An 18607-nucleotide genomic window follows, 5' to 3' on the forward strand; every position below is an offset into this window, starting at 1 on the left:
TGGTAAAAATTTAATTTCTATAGGAAATTTTGTCAAAATTTCATTTCTATAGGAAATTTTGTCAAAATTTCATTTCTATAGGAAATTTTGTCAAAATTTCATTTCTATAGGAAATTTTGTCAAAATTTCATTTCTATAGGAAATTTTGTCAAATTTTCCTTCCTCTTTCGAGACGAGCTCAATGATCGGAGATGCAACTGGAAAAGGATAGCTAAAGATAGCAACACACACCAACCACTATGGGACGCATTTTTGGTGTGTGTTTCTATCTTTAGCTTTCCATTTACATCTTCGATTATTGAGCTCGTCTCGAAAGAGAAACAAACAGAAATTGTAAATTTAATGATATTCGCCCTGTCTTTGGGAAGTTTTGCCAAAATTTCCTTTTTATAGAAAATTTTGTCAAAATTTTATTTCTATAGGAAACTAGCTGGACTGGGCCCGCTTCGCTGTGCCTTCTTTTACTTTTTTATTTTCGACAATTAAAGAGCTTTTAGTGAAATACCATGCTACGAAAATAAAATAAAATGGAATATCGCTTGACTAACAGTTTAACAATATAAGTGTCTTTATCTGAATCCTATATGATCTTTATTGGTCTACGAATTAAAGTTTGGATGTAAGGTGTACTCTATTCTTAAAATACTTTATTTTAGCCCGATATTCCCATGATATTTGATTTGGTGGTGTTTTCGGGGGTGAGATCGTTCCCCAGGCACTTGGCCCTGAAAAAATATCAGCATAGTGCTCTTCTCTCAAATACCATTTATTAAACCCCATATTGCCATTGGGTTAAGAGGAGTTTACACGATGAGGCGTCTCCCAAACACATGGCCCTAATATAGGTTATCAAATTCGTTTTCTAATCTCAAATAACTTTCATTTGAGCCACATATTGGCATGGTAGACAAATTTTTTCCCTATGGGGGTATTTTGGGAAAGGGGTGATGCCCTAAATACATGGTCCTACATTTGGATATCAAATTCGTATTCTACTCCCAAATAACTTTATTTGAGCCCCATATTGCGATGGTCACTAAAAAATTGCTGTTTGTGGGGTATTTTGGGAAAGGGGTAGACCCCAGAAAATTGGTTCCGAAAGTGGATATCAATTCTTGCTCTACCCTTCAATACCTTTCATTTAAGCTCCACATTGACATGGTCGGTAAATATGCCCGATTTAGGGGAGTTTAGGTGATTGGAGTGGTCCCCCAAACACTAAGACCGGAAAATATATCAGCAACATTCTCTATTTCCATATATCTATATATCATTTATTTGAACGCCATATTGCCATTGGCCTAATCTCATTTAAACTCCTTATTGCAAAAGTCAGCTAAAATGTCCGGTTTGGGGTATTAGCCCTAAAAACTATACATATTTAGTTCCACTCTCTTTAAGACCCAAATTGTCTTGGTGAGCAAATACATCCTATTTGGGGGTTATTATGGTGGTGGGACGTTCCCTAGACATTTGGCCCTAATGTTGATATCAGATACATGGTCTACTCCCAAATACCTTTAATTTGAGCCCTATATTTCCATAGTCGGTAAACATGACCGGTTTGGGAGGTGTTTGGGGGATGGGCGGCCACTCAGTGAGTTGGCCTTGAAAATACAAATCGGATTCGTTTTCCACTCTAAAAACCCCCTTATTTAAGCCCAATATTGCAATATTCAGGAAATGCTTACAATTTGGGTGTTGTTGTGGGGGTGAGGTAGCCCTAATAGATACTTTTCCCGAATATTGATATCAAATTCGTGCTTTACTCCCAAAGACCTTTCATTTGAGCCCCATATTGCTATGGTCGTAAATTTGTCCCCTTTGGGGGATCTTTTTGGGGAGAGGCGGCCCCCCAAACACTTGGTCCCATATTTGGATATCAGATACGTATACTACTCGCAAATACCTTTCATTTGAGTCCCATATTCTCATGGTCACTAAATAAGTCCTGTTTGGGGGGTGTTTTGGGGAAGGGGTGGACCCCCAGAAACGTGGTCCCACATTTGGATATTAGATACGTATTCTACTCTACGCAAATACCTTTCATTTGAGTTCCATATTGCAATGGTCGGTAAATATGTCCGATTTAGGGGTGTTTTGAGGGTTGGGGTGGTCCCTCTAACACTTGGTCCGACATTTGGATATCACATACGTTTTCTTATCCTAAATACCTTTCATTCGAGTCCCATATTTTCGTCATGGGTCTAAATATATGTTTGGTAGGTTTTAGTGTGGGGCGGCCCCCCTAAGCACCCGATCCGAAATTTGGACACCAAATTTTTATATTTAGGGTACTATATGAGAGCTCACAAAATTTCGCTTAAGTCTCACCACCCATCTCCGAGATCTGGGGTTTTTGAAAATTAGGGTAAGGGGGAGGGTCCGCCGCCCCTTCAGATATCAAAAAATGTAGTACTCTTTTTTGACCACGGGATCATTATGCAAACTACAAACAAACACAAATTGATTTTTATACCCTCCACCTTAGGATGGGTGTATGCTAATTTCGTCATACTTTTTGTAACTCCTCGAAATATGAGTCTGAGACCCCATAAAGTATATATATTGTTGATCGTTATGTCATTTCAAGTCGATCTAGCCAAGTCCGTCCGTCTGTTTGTCGAAAGCACGCTAACTTTCAAAGTAGTAAAGCTAGCCTCTTGATATTTTGCACAAATACTTTTTATTACTGTAGGTCGATTGGGATTGTAAATGGGCCAAATCGATCCATGTTTTGATATAGCTGGCATATAAACCGATCTTGGGTCTTGACTTCTTGAGCCTCTAGAGGGCGCAATTCTAGTACGATTTGACTGAAATTTAGCACGCGGTGTTTTGGTATCACTTTCAACAACTGTGCTAAGTATGATTGAAAGTGGTCGATGTTTTGATGTAGCTGCCATATAAACAGATCTTGGATCTTGACTTCTTGAGCCTCTAGAGGGCGCAATTCTCATCCGATTTGGTTTGAATCAGCTCCCATATAAACCTATCTCCCGATTCTGCTTCTTGAGACCTTACAAGGCGCAATTCTTATCCGAATGGACTGAAATATTACACAATAACTTCTACAATGTTAAGGATTCATATATGGTCTGAATCGGACTATAACTTGATATAGCTCCAATAGCATAACTGTTCTTATTCAATATTCTTTGTTTGCCTAAAAAAAGATACCGCGCATAGAACTCGACAAATGCGATCCGTAGTGGAGGGTATATAAGATTCGACCCGGCCAAACTTAGCACGCACTTACTTGTTTTGAGTAGAAAGGACGAAAGGCTTATAGATCTGTAGGTCTTTGGTGTCGCATAACTTGCCTTGCCGGTCTTGGGTATAAATACCACCCTTGCCTCCTGCCAGGATTTCGGAGTATATGCAAGTCCTAGATACGCTTTGAAAACATTGGTCAGGTGGGCCGCCAAATAATCTGGGTGACTTAAATAGTTTGAAGCTCCTCAAGGATTCCTTCACTATAAAAGTTCCTAAAAAAATTAAATTTTACAAAATTTCAAATAGAAATGAAATTTTTACCAAATATCCAATGGAAATGAAAATTTTACTAAATTTCCTATATATTTCCTAAAAATTTTCTTTTTATAGGAAATTTAGTGAAATTGTTCTTTTTACAGGAAATTTAATAAAATTGTTCTTTTTATGGGAAATTTAGTGAAATTGTCCTTTTTATAGGAATTTTTATGAAAATTTCTTTTTTAAAGACATTTTTTTATGAAATTTTGTCAGAATTTCTTTACAACGGCAAATTTCGTCAAAAAATCGTTACTATGGGAAATTTTGTCAAAATTTCATTTCTTAGGGACTTTGTTTTGCAACCCTCATTTTCGCCTTTATTTTCCACGCCAGTGGTTCGACAGGAAGCATCATGTGGTTTAATTTTCATTGTATTTTCCCATCTTATGTCTAGGGTTTATCTTTTCTCAGCTCAGTTTATGTTCTACATGGATTCGCAAGGATTGTTTTATAACTGCTGCTTAATGACTTGGTTGGATTTGTGTGAACAAACCAGCCAGGCTTTTATTTTTCAAGTATGTGTATATATACAAAAGCAAAAATTAAAAGGCCTTGGGAATTAAATTTAAACTTTATATCTTAAAAGTTTCGAAGTAAAAAATAAAATTAATTTATGGATAACTTTTAAATGTATGAATTTCAAGAAATTTTTCTTTTAAACCCAGAACTATGGGTATGGAGAGATTAGTTTGATATTGTTTTTCCGTTGCCAACGCCAATTTGCCCATGAACATTCCATAAGGAACAGGGGCAAACTTTGACATATCAATAAATGCTGACCGATTCAAGTTTAAGCTCAATCATGTGGAACCTCCTTTTTAAAGGTCATTCCGAACGGCGTCCCGCAGGCCATATAGAAGTTTTTATATGGTAAAGTACCTCACAAGTATCGCCAGCATTAACCATCGCTGGAAATTTTTTTTCGATATTCTCGCCGGTATTCGAACCCCGGCGTTCAGCGTCAAAGGCGGGCATGCTAATCTCAGCGCTACGGTGGCCTCCCATAACCGATGTTAGAATGTATAAATTGATCAACAAAATTCCCTTAGAAAATTAAGAAATGTCCGTCCGTCTTCTTATTGTAATCACAATCTTCAAGCCTTTTAAAACTGAACCGAACCGAAACTTTGTACAAATCGGTATTGTGTCCATAGACAGCATAAATCCAAAGATGGACCATATTAGACCATATCTGCATAGTGCAGTTATGAAGATCGTTCTCCCAATATGGCTTCTGAAGCAACCATACCCTTACATGAACAGTGATTTGTCGGTATTTAAGTTTAAGGTATTTTTGTCCTACACTTTTCTTACTTACTTTTCTCCTTGTTCACTCTTAAATGGCTTCTTTAAATCTTTCGGCATGTGCCTTCATTCTTATGACTTAAAATAAAAGTAAAAATAAAATCAAAATAACCATATTCCTTTATTTTATACTTTTTGGTTTATTTCAAGTATTTTTTATAGCTTTTAAACGTATGTGTGTTTGCTATGAGTATCTCTGCTTATGTGTGTGTATGTGTGTCATTGTAGCCTAACACCATTAACAAGTGAATAAAATTGTTTACAACAAAAGGAACAACGACAAAAAACAAGGCCAATAACACACAAGATATTGTATTACTTTTACTTCATGCTTATATATGAACAATTTTTCCTTTTTCTTATTTCTTATTTCTGTTTTTGACATACTTATACAAAACAGAGTCAATGTGAATGGGTGGGTACTAAACGAAGTTCTCCTTGCGGAGGGCTTGGAGAAGAAATTAAAATTCTAAGAGGAAACTAGGGCTGGCAAACTATCGATATTCGCAACATTCGATATTTTTCAAAAAAAAAATATCAATAACTATCGATACTATCGTTAATATCAGAAAATTTAAAGTTAAAAAAAGGAAGGAAAGGGAGGAAGGAGTCTCAAGTTCCTAGTTTTTGCAAAATAAAACAAGAAAAGAAAAAAAGAGTTCGAAGGAATTTAGACAAGTTGGCCGACGAACCGTCAAGCAAGCGTCCTTGGAAAAGTTATAAGTGGGCCGTTTGCCTAAAGGAACTCAGAGGCAAATCAGACCAGGAACTCAACCTGAAGAACCACATAACATCGGCCCAAAAGAGAATCAATGAGTTTGCTTGCAAAGAGTGTCCAAAACCCTCGCCCTCAAGGAAAGACTTTGGTTACGGACGCCCCCAAGCAGTTCAAATGTGGGAAATGTTCGTCATGTTTTTCTAATCCGTCAAACTTAAAATCTCACATGCAGGAACATGCAACCCGGATTACTTTAGAAAAGTAACCAAACAAGAGCTGGGAAATTCCCCCATTCAGGAATTTTTTCTCTAAATATTGGTCTTTGTAGGTCTTTCATTTTAGGTGTATAGTGTCTTCGGCAATATTACTTGCAATGCTGCGAGAAATATGATTTTAACCCTCAATCGACTGACTTAAGGGGTCTTTTTGGTCCCTTTTTTGAAAAAGCATTAAAACTCATTTTAAATCAACTTTTGACTGATCAAAATATTCTACAAATATGTTTGCCATAAAATTATACTAAAGGTCGCTATTTACATCTAAACCGAAAATTTAACCTGAACGCCAGTAATCACTAAATTGTAAAGTGCATTTTAGGGTTAAAGTAATACTTTCGAAAATTGGTGCCATACGCCAAAAACATCAGTTTAGGAGTATGATGTCAAAAATATTTCTTACCAAATTTAACTATAAGTTACTGAATAACAAAAATCTATATCTTATTGGGTTGCCCAAAAAGTAATTGCGGATTTTTCATATAGCCTGCGTTGACAAATTTTTTCAACGGCTTGTGACTCTGTAATTGCATTCTTTCTTCTGTCAGTTATCAGCTGTTACTTTTAGCTTGCTTTACAAAAAAAGTGCGCGAAATTTTGTTTACATTTGTTTGTTTGGCGTCAATTTTAATATGGAGCCCACAAAGGAGCATTTTCGTCATATTTTACTTTATTATTTCCGTAAAGGAAAAAACGCGGAGCAGGTTGCTAAAAAGTTACGAGATGTATATGGTGATAAAGCCTTAAAAGGAAGACAGTGTCAAAATTGGTTTCGCAAATTCCGTTCTGGAGATTTTTCACTTAAAGATGAGCCACGTTCAGGTCGGCCAAATGAAGTTGATGATGGCCAAATCAAAGCATTAATCGAATTGGATCGTCATGTAACTGAGCGTGAGATAGGAGAGAAGTTAAATATACCAAAATCAATCGTTCATTATCACATAAAAAGTCTTGGACTGGTGAAAAAGCTTGATATTACCCCCAAAAATCGGTTTATTGGACGATAATGTCAATATGGGAATCGAATGAAAGGTATTTGGGAGTAGATTACGAATATGGTCAGGAAATAGGAATGGGCTTTATAATTTATTGATAACGGAACTGGGGCAGACTCACCACCGTTACCCCAAAAACACCACCAAAATCAAAAGTGGACCGATAAGGACAATATAGGTATCAAATGAAAAGTATGCGGGTGTAGATAACGAATCAGGCATACAAATTCATGTCGAAGTCAACCCATGTCAACCCCACAAAAACGCCCAAAATGAGGATATTAGCCAATCACGGATATATGGGACTCTGTTTGTTTGTTCCATATATACTGAAAAACGGCAGAACCAATTTTGTCGAAATTGTCGCATATTGTGTAGGTTGATCTGGAACGAAATATGGGCTATATAATTTTTGGGTATCAGAAGGGGGACGGACCCTCCCCCTTATGCCAAAAACACAACCTAAAATCAAAAGTGAATCGATCGGGACAATATAGGTATCAAATGAATGGTATTGGAGAATAGAATACGAGTATGGTATTAAAATTTGAGTCTAAGTACCCATCGGGCCGCCCCAACCCCAAAACTCCTCTAAACAGATACATTCGAAGTTCATGTCAATATGGAACTCAAATGAAAAGTATTAGGCAGTAGATTACAAATATGGTATGAAACATAAGATCCAAGTAATGGAAGGTCGCCCACCCCCAAATGCGCATATTAGCCAACCATGGCCTTATGGGACTCAAATGAACGGTATTAGGGAGTGGACTACGAATATTACATTAAAATTTGTGTTCAAGTCTAGGTGATGCTTTTCCTACTAAAGAAACGCTAAATGGGTTATTTGACCCATTACGACAATATGGGACTCAAATGAAAGGTATTTGAGACTAGAAAACGAATTTGATATCCAATTTTGGAGCCAAGTGTTTTGGGGTACGCCCTAAAGCACCCCCTAAACTGAACTTCATTTTCGTTGGGTACAAAGAACGAATTTGCATGAGAACGAATTTTCAGTGCAAAGTGCAGTTTAAATGACCATGCATGGCATTGTACCTCGCAAATGTCGCCAACATTAAAAGGGAATAAACACCGCTTTGTCCGATGTTCGGCCAGGATTCGAACCCGCTCAGCGTCATAGGCTACAATGGCACGAATTCGATATCCGCATTCAGGGCGAAGTGTCCCCACACTAAAAATATATTAGAGAGTTAAAAAAGGCGCTGCGAAGCGGGCCCCGTAAAGTATATATATTCTTGATCGTCGCGACATTTTATGTCGATCAAGCCATGTCCGTCCGTCCGTCCGTCTGTCTATCGAAAGCACGCTAACTTCCGAAGGAGTAAAGCTAGCCGCTTGAAATTTTGCACAAATACTTCTTATTAGTGCAGGTCGGTTGGTATTGTAAATGGGCCATATCGGTCCATGTTTTGATATAGCTGCCATATAAACCGATCTTGGGTCTTGACTTCTTGAGCCTCTAGAGTGCGCAATTCTTATCCGATTGGGATGATAGTTTGCACGACGTGTTTTGTTATGATATCCAACAACTGTGGCCAGTATGGTTCAAATCGGTCGATGTTTTGATATAGCTGCCATATAAACCGATCTTGGGTCTTGACTTCTTGAGCCTCTAGAGGGTGCAATTCTCATCCGTTTTGGCAGAAATTCTGAACAACTGCTGCTCTCATCAACGTACGTGTCTAATATGGTCTGAATCGATCAATAGCTTGATACAGCGTCCATTCCTATTACCCGATTTTGCTTCTTGAGCCCCTGCAAGGCGCAATTCTTATCCAAATGAACTGAATTATTACACAATGACTTCTACCAAGTTCGGCATTCATTTATGGTCCGAATCGAACCGAACCCGGCCGAAGTTAGCACGCTCTTACTTGTTTATTTTAAAAATTTAATTGAAAAATTTTAATTTTTTTTACTGATTTGTCCAGAGTCGGAGTCGAGATAATTTTCTCGACTTCAACTCCTTGCAATATTGCTCTACTACGACTCCGCAGCCCTGGTAATAACATTACTCTTCGCGATATACTTCAGGAAGCTCTATGTGTGACAGCAAAGTGGGAACGGAAAGTGGGCCAAGTGTAAATCCGTGCAAGACAGAAATATTTTCAGAGAGAGATACAAGTTACCATCCGTGGCACTCTTCTCCTTTGAAGGAGAAAATCTTCCATTTACTGAAAGCGCAAAATAGCTGGGTATTCAATCAAACATTTTGGAAAGGGCAAGAATGGCAACTCTTGCCCTATACACTTGCAATAGAGCATTGAGGGCTTAAACCGCATGCACTGCATTTGTCATACCTATGTTGATATCGTTGTAGCCATATTTTCATATGCAGGTGGTGATCCTCGTCAAGATCTTGCAGGCGAGCAAGTTGGTTCGGGTCTGTACGACCAATCGTTATTGGCCATTGGTAACTTAAAGGCGCCAGTGTCTCACCTTGTCGCATCGAGCATCATAGGCACTCTGTATTTAAGCAAGAGCCGATGTCACCCGGCCTCCCACTGAGACTCTCCCCTTGATACCGCTGAGTGTACGGAACTGCAGTTGTAGCTACTCCGTATGGAGCATTCCACAATCCGTAATTTGTGGTCGCGCCCGGTATCTTTAACCAGAGTAATAAGATGGATCGATAAAGAATCATGGAACCAGACCAACCAGTGTTTTATAACTGGTTTTCTGACATGGATTTTGTAAGTCGTAAATAAAATTTTGCCCATGAATGTACCACTAAGGAACAGGAGCAAACTTCTCACATACCACTGAGTGCAGTCCGATTCAAGTTTAAGCTCAATGATGATGAGCCTCCTTTTTATAGCGGAGTCCGAACGGTGTGCCGCAGTACGACACCTCTTTGGAGAGAAGTTTTTACATGGCATCATACCTCACAAATGTTGCCAGTATTAGGAGGGGAAAACCACCGGTGAACATTTTTTCTGATGGTCTCACCAGGATTCGAAACCAATCGTTCATCATAGGCGGGCATGCTAACCTCTGTGCTCTTCGGTAGCCTCCCGTATTTGCTATTTACTCTCTCCTTTAGTGAGAGATTATATAAATCAACCTGTGACATTCATATGGCCCCTTCACAGAATGCTCGTTCTCTCTCTCTTTCCACACTAAACTTCCACACCACCCCTCTTCTATATGTTTGTCTTTTAAGGATGTCTTAAGAGCAGACATTTTTATAAAACTTATTACCCTTGGATCATTGCGCCTTTATGAAATTCTGTTTTGTTGGTATCGCCTACACGTTTAAAGAACCGTTAGCCATTTAAGTAAAATGGCTAAAACATTAAAAGCAAAACTGCTGACAAACATTAAGGTTTATACATCATATTCTCTCCATTATGAAGAAGATGGCTAAAAGCAAACGAACTGAACTGAACTGAACGGAGTGGATATACTTTTTCATTATCAGGCAATGAACAATATTTTTTGGAATTGGATACAAAAAGGTTATATGAGCATCTTGTCGAGGGGTATTTTTCGAAGAGAGGTCAAAAGCCTAGTAATTTTTGTTTGTCTTAACTATAGATGGAATATAATATTCTTTGGTAATAACTTTCAGTGATTTTATATCTATTCAATACATAGCAATTGTCTGCTTCATCATATTTGCAGTGAAAAAAGTCAGTTTTTCCTATTTTGTGGGTTGGATAAAATTATTGTCCTTGTATGTTTAAACAAAGGATAATCATTTTTTATATAGACATTGTTTGATTCACATCTTTAGTTTTTAGTTTTCTTTTTCCATACTTCAAAAGAAAAAAAAAAACTATTTGAAAACTTTATTAAGAGAATCACCTTTGATATTCTTCATAATACATGGAATTGAATGAATTTCCAGAAGGTCAACTTACTTTTACTAGTCCCTCATTACAAGACCTTTGTGTTGAGCTGTTATATTTATTTTTTTTTTTCTGAAATAAAAACATAAATTTGTAGTCAAGTGAATTGTAAGAGCTCTTGGCTTTCTAATTGTAACATTAAAATGATATTTATGTCTAATTAAACAAATTTTTGAGAACACTTGAAAACAAACATGAAAGAGCTAAAAAAAGTACTTTGAAATAAAATCTAAATTAATTATGAAAACTTTATCTATTTTCAGTTCATTAGGCAAAGCAACGAACGAATCAAAGGCCCAATAGAGGTAAGTTAGTGAAAATATCTAATGCTTACAAAAAATGAAAAAAAATGCTAGTGGGATATATTTAAAATAAAAATTTAGTAAAAGCGTGATAATTTTGGCCCGGCAGCAACTTAAATACCCTCCACCAAGGTATCGCAATTGTCAAATTGCCCGGTATCTCTCAATAGGCAAACGAAGAATAATGGACAAAAAATACTATGCTATTGGAGCTATATCAAGTTATGAACCGATTTGTGACTTACTAGTCTTTGATGTTGGAGCCTATAACAGATGTGATTGTGCATTGCGCCACTTCGTGTAAGAACTGAGCCCTTTAAAGGCTTAATAAATAAAGTCGGGAGACGATATATATCTTCTTATATATAAAAATCAATTTGTGTTTGTTTGTTTGTCTGCTCCGTATAGACTAAAAACCGCAAAAACCGATTTTCTTGAAGTTTTCACAGATAGTGCATAATGATCCCGTGGTGAAAATAGGGTACTAAATTTTTTGATTTCTGAAGGGGGGGCGGACCCTCCCTCTTACCCTAATTTTCAGAAACGCCACATCTCGGAGATGGGTGGCGGAATTTAACGAAATTTTGTGTGATATTTTATAGTAACCTAAAAACAAAATTTTGCTATTCAAATTCCTAATGGGATACCTAGGGGGACGCCCCTTCCCAAATACTACCAAATATATACATAGACCAATTACAACAATATGGGACTCAAATGAAAGGTATTTAACATTAGAAAACATATTTGATATCTAATTTTCGGACCAAGTGTTTGGGAAACCACCCCAACCCCCAAAACACCCCTAAATCGCACATTTTTACCGACCATGTCAAAATGGGACTCAAATGAAAGGTATTTTGCAAATAGAATACGAATTTGACATCCATTTCTCGGACCAAGTTTTCACATCTTCCCCAAAACATCCCCCAAACAGGACTTATTTACTGACCATGTCAATATGGAGCTCAAATAAAAGGTATTTGAGTGTAGAATACGAATGCGATATCCAAATGTGAGGCCAAGTGTTTGGGGGGCCGCCAATCTCCAAAATCACCCCCCAAAGTGGACAAATTTACGACCATAACAATATGGGACTCAAATGAAATGTCTTTGGGAGTAAAGCACGAATCTGATATCAATATTCGGGAAAAGTGTCTATGACGTCACCTCTCACCGCCATTAGAACACTCAGAAAGGACGTATTTGCTGACCAATGCAATATGGAGAGGAAGAGGTATTTCAGAGTGGAACACGAATCTGATATATATTTTCAGGGCCAAATCACTTAGTGGCCGCCCCATCTCCCATAACAACCCCCAAATAGGACGTATTTGCTCACCATGACAATTTGGGTCTTAAGAGAGTGGAGTCCGATATTGATAGTTTTTAAGGCCCATACCCCAAACTGCACATATTTGCTGACTTTTGCAATAAGAAATCAAATTTGATACCCAATTTTAAGGCCTATGGCAATATGCGGATCAAATAAACGATATTTTGTAGTAGAGCACGATATTGATATATTTTCATGACTAAGTGTTTGGCGTACCACCTGCTCCCCAAAACACCCCTTAATCGTACATATTTACCAACCATGTCAAATGAATGGTTTTGGGGAGTAGAGCACGAAATTCATACCCACTTTCGGGACCATTTTGCTGCAGGTCTTACCCCTTCCCCCGAAACACCCCCCAAACATCAATTATTTACTAACTATCGAAATATCGGACTTGAATAATGGTATTTGGGAGTAGAATACGAATGTGATATCCAAATATGGGACCATGTATTTGGGGCACCGCCCCTTCCCCAAAACGTAAGCACAAATTTTAATGACCATGGCAATATGTGTCTCAAACGAAAAGTATTTCAGATTAGAAAACGAATTTGATAACCAATTTTGAGGCCAAGTGTTTGGGGGACGCTTCGTCCCATAAACTTCCCTTAAACCATTGACAATATTGGGTTTAAACAAATGGTATTTTAACAAGTAAAAGCGTGCTAAGTTCGGCCGGTCCGAATCGTATATACCCTCCACCATGGATCGCATTTGTCGAGTTCTTTTCCCGGCATCTCTTCTTAGGCAAAAAAGGATATAAGAAAAGAGTTGCTCTGCTATTAAAACGATATCAAGATATGGTCCGGTTCGGACCACAATTAAATTATATGTTGGAGACCTGTGTAAAATTTCAGCCAATTCGTATAAGAATTGCGCCCTTTGGGGCTCACGAAGTAAAATAGAGAGAACGATTTATATGGGATCTGTATCGGGCTATAGACCGATTCAGACCATAATAAACACTTTTGTTGATGGTCATGAGAGGATCCGTCGTACAAAATTTCAGGCATATCGGATAATAATTGCGACCTCTAGGGGTCAGGAAGTCAAGATCCCAGATCGGTTTATATGGCAGCTAAATCAGGTTATGAACTGATTTGAACCTTATTTTACACAGTTGTTGAAAGTAAAAATAAAATACGTCATGCAAAGTTTCAGCCAAATCGGATAGGAATTGCGCCCTCTAGAAGCTCAAGAAGTCAAATCCCCAGATCTGTTTATATGACAGCTATATCAGGTTATGGACCGATTTCAACCATACTTGGCACAATTGTTGGATATCATAACGAAATACTTCGTGCAAAAATTCATTCAAATCGGATAAGAATTGTGCCCTCTAGAGGCTTAAGAAGTCAAGACCCAAGATCGGTTTATATGGCAGCTATATCAGGTTATGGACCGATTTAAACCATACTTGGCAAAGTTGTTGGATATAATAACAAAACACGTCGTGCAAAATTTCATTTGAATCGGATAAGAATTGCGCACTCTAGAGGCTCAAGAAGTCAAGACCCAAGATCGGTTTATATGGCAGCTATATCAAAACATGGACCGATATGGCCCATTTACAATACCAACCGAACTACACTAATAAGAAGTATTTGTGCAAAATTTCAAGCGGCTAGCTTTACTCCTTCCGAAGTTAACGTGCTTTCGACAGACAGACGGACTGACGGGCGGACAGACGGACAGACGGACGGACATGGCTAGATCGACATAAAATGTCGCGACGATCAAGAATATATATACTTTATGGGGTCTCAGACGAATATTTCGAGTAGTTACAAACAGAATGACGAAATTAGTATAGCCCCCATCTTATGGTGGAGGGTATAAAAAAGAGCACTATGTTTATATTTTTTTTTTTTTCAAGGGCATGATTTGCCGATCATGGCAATATGGGGCTCAAATGAGAGGTATTTTGGGAATAGAGGACGAAATACATTCCCACTTTCGGGAGTCCACACTGGAGGTCCACACTGGGCGCCCACACTACACCCTAAACCCACCAATCAGCACCCTAGGGGTCTTTCCACTACCAAAATCCCCATGGAAATATCCGACTCAAATAGTGTATTTTAAGAGTGGAGTACATCTAATATCCAAACTTAAATGACTCTAAACTCTCGAACGAGTGAAAAATGTCATAGGAAATGTCATAGTACAAAATTTCAGACAAACGAGACAATGTATCGATGAAACTTCTTGGGGTTCATAAATGTTGTATTTTGTACCCACCATTATGGGATGGGGGCTACTGTACAACTATTCCTGATAGAACCGATTAGAACTACGATATCACTGGTACGGATGGTTCCAAACTAGACGACCGTCCACCTGGTCCTTGGGGTGTATTCTGAAGAACATGGACTGGTCATATTGGGAAGGTTACTCGACCACTGTAGTGTATATCAAGTGGAGATCCTTGCGATTAAAGAAGTGAGGGAATGGTTTAGATAGAATGTCATAACGACAACTGGCATAAATATCTCCTCAGACAGCCATGTAGCCATTAAATCCCTGGAGAACGTGTTTCTGAATTCAAAAACCATCCTCGACTGCCACATATCTCTCAACGAGGTGGCTGAACAGTCAAAAATTTACTTGTTCTGGGTGCCGGCCCACAGATATATCCCAGATAATTGTAAAGCTGATGAGCCTGCGATACTAGGGGCTACCTTACATATTCCAGGCGGATCTGGAATCTGTGAGTATGTCTTTAGCCACATGTAAGCTAGGTTTTCAGTATCAGGCTCGAAGGGAAACAAATGACAGATGGTCACAAAGTGGGGAGTTGTGAACATTAAAAAAATTATGTGCCCAAATCTAGACTTGACGAGGTCCGTCCTTCCGTCCGTCCGTCCTTCTGTTCGTCCACCCTTCCGTCCATTTCTTCGTCCATATTTCCGTCTTCCCTTCTAACCCTTTCAAACGTGCTTTTGTACGCTCTTCCTTCTGTCCGTCTGACCTTTCTTTCTAATGAACTTTACGTTCTCCGTTCGTCTGTCTTATCATTCACATATCAATATTGATACGAACACGAATTAACACCCATTGCAATAGTAAACTTATCCACAGAGAAAATATGTTGAATAGAAAAGCTTCATTGCTTCCCATATAATGCTCTCCCCCTATAAATATCTCGCACCATTAGCGATAACATCATCTCTGAGATTTCCTTCATAAAATCCACTCGCACGGTCGTGAACAATCGATATGTGAACGGTTTTATTGGGTAAATATTCACTGGCGTATAAAAAAAGGACATCAACGTGGTCCCTTAGTCACGATTAAGATATAAAAAACAGCACAACAGCAGCACATCAACAAAGCGTCTCTTTGCCTCTAATCGACTAACGATTTTATTGATTGATACACTCTGAACATGCCAAATTATCGTAGCGTTAAAGGAATATCAATGAAAATAAATGATGGCAAATAATAAAAGATAACATAAATCTTTGTAGAACAGACAAAAAGGCACAAGAAATCAATTAGGGAATAAATAGATATCTGCTAGCAGTTTTTTAAAGGGGTGATAAATCATTGAAGTTTCAAATTGGCTTTAAGACCAACGAAATGAGAAATACTTTGGTGATGAGAGATACAATTCTTTTGATGAAGGGAATTTAGTGACACGTAATGATACCGAAAGTCTCTCTCCTATTTTCCCCAAGCATTAGTCTAATATACTTACGATCTGGACCCACCCATAAGACTTCTATCATTCTGCTGACCGTATCACTGGTTTGCATTGCTATATGCACATAAGACTGTCCCACGCCACAAATAGAGAAACGCATATTCTCCATTTTGTTTTCCCTTTGATCTCAAAAAGCAAAATACGAAATATTATGGCAATCGGTTAACCCCTGCCGACAAGACATTTGAATTTAGATGCAGTGCTCTCTAAGTGCTTCGAGAGGAAAGTCTCAGTGAGGGGTCAGGTGGCACTGACTTTTACTTAAATACTGAAAGCAAATGATACTCCAAATGACAAGACGAGTTATTGGCGCCCTCAAATAACCAAAGTCCAATTATCCCTCTAGAGGCAAAAGAAATATAATCGGAAGATCGGTTTATATTGGAGCTAAATCAGGTTGTGAACCATATTTGGCGCAGATGTTAGAAGTTAGAACACAACATTTCATGCAAAATTTCAGCCAAATGGCTCAAGAAGTCAAGATTCGAAAACGGTTTATATAAGGTTATGAACCAATTTTGACCACATTTTCCACAGAGGTTGATGGTCATACCAACAAATTACAGCTAAATCAAATAATAATCACGAAATCGAGATCAATGATCGGAGTATATGGAACCTATATTAGGTTATGAACCTATTTGAACCGTACTTGGCGCACTTGTTGATGGTCAAACCAAAACACTTCATGCTAAAATTGCAGCCAAATCCGAAAAAATTGCTTCCTCTAGCGGCTCAAGAAATCATGATCCAAAATCGGTTTATGTGCCAGCTATACCAAAACACAAACCGATTTGACCCATTTACAATACCAACCGATCTCCGCTAGTAAGAAGTATTTATGCACTACTTCAAGCACCTAGCTTTATTCCTTCGAAAGTTAGCGTGCTTTCGGCAGACAGACGGACGGACGGACATGGCTAAATCGACTAAGAATGTCAAGACGATAAAGAACAAATATATTTGTTGGGTCTCAGATCAATATGTTACAAACGGAATGACGACGGGGGTTATAAAAATGGAGAAAGTTGGTAACCACAACATTGATGTTAGGTTGGGTTGAGGAAAAGCTGCATTCATCAGCCAGTAATCGGCTTGTTGTGCGCTCTAAAAACTAAAAAGTATCTTCAAAAGAAACTCTATGTTAGGAATTCCGTGCTACTTACAAAATACTTAGTTGTTTTCCATGCCACGCCCCTATATTGGTTCATGTCTGGTATTGTGTCTGTTAGACGCGAAAGCTGGGCAATGACAAAGGATATGCTTCAACGTCTCATCATCTTCCCCCTACACATGCTATCGCTTGCCGCACAGATTTAACATAAGTGAGCTCGTAGTCCTGTGTGTCCCGATATGATACCAAAAGCTATACTGAACTCCTTCTTACTTACTTTCAGTATTAGCCTCGTCTTCTCACGGTCTGGATTCCCCCATAGGATTTTCGCCGTCCTACCGACCGTTTCGCTGTTCCACAGGATTACATGCGCATTCACCACCCACGCTCTTAACTCGGACTGCGTCGACCCGAAAGGCTTCGGGTTAAACAAATATATTGACGGCAGTCCTCTGGCCTTAACCGCCAAACTGTCTGCCCTTTCATTCCCCCTTACTTCGTTATGGCCCGGCACCCAAACGATGCGGATTTTGTCATCCTCAGAGAAGGCGTTAATCTCCTTCTTACACTGCAAGACTTTTCGTGACCTCGCCGTCCTGTTTGTAATTTTACTCTCCGTTAAGATGTTCACACTCGACGTCCTCGCGTTAGCACTACACCACCTCACTCACTACGTGATTGTCCGGATCTCCACCTGTAGGACCGTATTATTGTCAGGCAGTATAAAACAGATCTTAGTCCCTGGGTTCTCAATGTTAACCCCCAGGCCCACCCTGTCCTCTAGCTTTGATCCATCCGTGTAACATGATTTTCCAGATGTCAATACTGGGGTTCCGTCAATCTAGACTGTGTCGATGGCAGCAGTGCCTTGCACTCGACTTCAAGGATCATCTCAGGTATCCAATCGGAAATCTCTTCCCTTCCTTCCAGGTTTCCTATCGTCGCCTCGATTATACCGCGATGGTATGAGCTACTCCAATCCTCAATCCGTTCTCCCATCGTCTTAAGTCTCATAGCCGCAGTAGCTGCCTCACACTTAATCTGTATGTCAATGGGTCGGATATCTAGAATAGCTTCCAGTGCCCTAGTGGGCGTGGCCCTTATCGCTCCGCCTATGCCAAGACAACATGTTCTCTGATCCTATTGTATGGTCCTTATGTTGCACTTTTTCTCCATAGCAGACGGCCAAACTACTGACGCGTAAGTAAGAATTGGTCTAATCACACAGACGGACGAACACACGGATGGATTGACAGTTGAACGGACGGAAGGAAAGAACGACGCACGGACGGACATGGCTAGATCTTCTCAGAATATATAGATGATCAAGATTATGTGTATACTTTATAGGGTTACAGATCAACATTTCGAGGTGTTACAAACTGAATGGTGGAGGGTATAGTAAATAAATCTCCTACCCATACCCCTACATTCAAAAACGCCA

At 38.9% G+C, this 18607-nt stretch overlaps 1 protein-coding gene across 5 annotated transcripts in view; it reads left to right on the forward strand.

Moving 5' to 3' along the window:
• Nucleotides 1–18607, forward strand: part of LOC106083451 (UNC93-like protein) — a 362273-nt gene that overhangs the window by 211287 nt on the left and 132379 nt on the right. For all 5 annotated transcript variants that reach the window (XM_059369267.1, XM_059369265.1, XM_059369268.1 and 2 more), the window contains one exon: nucleotides 10966–11007. The gene's annotated coding sequence lies outside the window, so the exon portion shown is untranslated. The remainder of the gene's footprint in view (nucleotides 1–10965; nucleotides 11008–18607) is intronic.

The sequence above is a fragment of the Stomoxys calcitrans genome, chromosome 5 (genome assembly GCF_963082655.1).
Source record: "Stomoxys calcitrans chromosome 5, idStoCalc2.1, whole genome shotgun sequence".
NCBI lineage: Eukaryota > Metazoa > Arthropoda > Insecta > Diptera > Muscidae > Stomoxys > Stomoxys calcitrans.